Source organism: Triticum dicoccoides, chromosome 1B (genome assembly GCF_002162155.2).
Source record: "Triticum dicoccoides isolate Atlit2015 ecotype Zavitan chromosome 1B, WEW_v2.0, whole genome shotgun sequence".
Taxonomy (NCBI): Eukaryota; Viridiplantae; Streptophyta; class Magnoliopsida; order Poales; family Poaceae; genus Triticum; species Triticum dicoccoides.
In genome coordinates, this window is record NC_041381.1 from 116173095 (window position 1) to 116176087 (window position 2993).

The following is a 2993-nucleotide window of genomic DNA, read 5'->3' on the forward strand; positions in this document are numbered from 1 at the left end:
AGGCTCAACAGATCTGGACGGAGACTGGACTTGGCGGGCGGTGCAGGACTTGAGGAGCTCGCCGCGGGGTTCGAAGCAGAGGAGGACTGAACGGGCGATGGCGCGGCTGGAAGCAGTTCCGAGGCAGGCGGTCAACGCGGCTGGGGCGAGCGGGTGCTCGCTGGATGCGTCGTCCTCCTCGCGCAGCAGGAGCAGGGGAGGCCGGCTGGGTCCTGGACGGCGTTGCGGGGACGGGACGGCAATGTAGGAGACGGCAGCTTGGCGCGGTCAGAGCTCAACGAGCCCATGGCGCGGGGGTGCTTCTGTCGTTCCTGTGAAGGAGAGAGAGGGGGCCACCGTGAGAGATAGATAGAGGGGAAAACAGGAGGAGAAGAGGTCGCGGGTTCGGCCTGGTTGCTGCTGCTGCTTGCCGGCGGCATGCTGGAGAGGAGCTCCAGTGAGGTGGTGCAGGGTATCGGGGCGCAGGCGAGGGAGCGGCTTGGTGGTGGAGCTGCTGGACTCAGGCGCGGTCAGGGTGGCTGGGGATCGAACAGGGAGGAGGAGGCACTCGGAAAGCACGGGAGCACGGCGATGAGGGTCGGCGTGGAGTGGATCGAGGGGGGCTGCTGGCATCTGGATCGAGGAGGAGCAGCTGGTTGGTCCGAGAGGGATCCCGAGGAAACCAGGTGGAGTGGCGGCGCGGTGGGATCAATGGACAAGACCCCTAGGATCTAGGGTTGGACCTTATATTTATAATAGATGAAAACAGTTTAGGGCGGTTAGGTCCCTCCGATCGTAATCGGACGGTCACGAATAAAATAGCTAGGGAGTCCAAAAGAGAAACCGATGATGATTTAGAGATGTTTGGTGATGATTCGGACCCATCAGTCATGACCGTGCGGTTCGGGTTCGGGGAAGTTTCGGGCGAGCAAGCGAGGGGTTCGAGCATTGAGCAAAGAGATTAAGCGGCCAGACAAGAGGGACTCAAAAAACCCAGTTGGTCTCGGAATGGACAAGGAGACAAGGGGGGACGCGGCAACTACAAATGGATGCAAGCTTTATGAAAACATGTGGATGCAATGCATATGATGCCATGAGATGAAATGCATGACATGAACAAAAAACAAAATAAAAAAACAAAAACCCAACCACGAAGGAATTATCATATCGCATCTTCGGAAGAGGCAAGAGTTGGAGTTACAAATATGGAAAGTTGTATCCGGGGCATTACAGGATGGAATGATAATTGACGAAGATATGACACAAAACCTCCGGAAAGAATTGAAAGATTTGAATGAAAAGAACGGAGAAGAAAATGACAACTTGTGCCACGAATGAAATTGAAAGCATCTTTAGAAGGAAGGCTTAAACAGAGTTGTTGAGAAAATCAACAACGAAAAGAATAAGCTTGTTGTGGTCTTATAGGTAACATCTCAAGATCATAAGGTGATAACTGGCCACAAACGGAAATGCTTGGATAGCTGAGAAGAACGAAAAAAATGCAAAACTCCACTTAAAAAGAATACGGAGAATTAATTGCACTTCGAGACGTGAGAGGAAAAGATACTTGAACTCCACCAACAAGAATCTTGATGAACTCTTGAAGAATGAATTGAATCATGAAGAACCACCATCAAGAACTCCGGTGACAAAAAAGGATGATGAGATAGAATGAAGGATGAAAAAATAAGATGAGCCTTACGATGATTTAGATGGGGGTTCCAACGAAATGACCGAGAAAAATTGAACTCCGGAAAAGAAAAGATGAAAACACTTGAAACTAGAATTTATTCCTCAAGAACAAACTCTGAAGGAAGGGATTACTCACTAGGATGAAATAAGAATAAGAATTACGTTATGCTCATCCTCATCCAATTTGATTGATGACAAGCGGATTAGGCATGCAACTTATTCTTGTTGAAAAGGATTAAGGGGGAGTAGCACAAAACTTGAGAAAGTCTTCATGAACCACCGGAAGGATTCGAAAGAACAAATGGATTAAAATGATAATCAAGGAAAAAGAATCTTGAACAAACCACCGTAAGAATTCGAAAATGACTGATGAAAGAGAATGCGTCACCGGGAAGAATTAGAAGAACCAATAAGCTAGAGGGGATTTAGAATCAAAAGAACAAAGCGATCATGAGCTGATTAAATAATACTTGAACGAAGCACCGAAAGAATATTGAGATGAACGAAAGGGCACGGATATAGAATAATTGGGGAACGAATTTGAAAACTAGGAACGAAGAAATATTCCAAAAAGATGACCTCCGGATGATCGAGACGGACAAAAGAAAAACAACTCTTGAAATACTCCGGATGGATGAAAAGAATATCTAACAAATGGAATAATTCGCGAGGATAACATGAAGTTGGAACCACGAATCTTCGGGAGAAGAGACAAGATTTCTAGGAAAAACTCTTCTTTGGTCTTCAAATGATGACAAGAAACACCACCAAAATTTGTTAAGGCACTCCGGGAGAACGAAAAGCGAAGAGGTTGAGGCAACAATGAAAACAATTTGAAAGCAATCTTGGAGAAGGCATGTGACTGATGAAATTCATTCTTACATCACACTTGAAAAGAATTTGAGAATAACCCCGGGGGAATTAGCAGAGTCAGGTAAGATCCTGGGAAAAACCTGTGGGTTAGGGCCCACTAAAACAAAACACCGTTGGAAAGGGATGTTGAACAGATAGATGATGCATCGGAACAAATGAAATATTTGAATGAGGTGACACCCTCGAATTAATTCGAACACAGATGAATCTCTTGAGATGTCTTGAGCACTCCGAAAAGATAAACTGGCGAGAGGCGAACAAGCAAGGGGAAAAAAATTTAGCCAAGGAAAAGAATATGATCAGCATCGAATACTTGAATTGTGTCCAACAGAAAAGAAAAACAAGACGAACAATGACGAACTAGGCGAGAATTCACCGGTTGAAACAATTCAGGGAAGACTGAAGAGCTCCGTACGAATGAAAAATGATGCTCGAAAGAGACTCAGGCT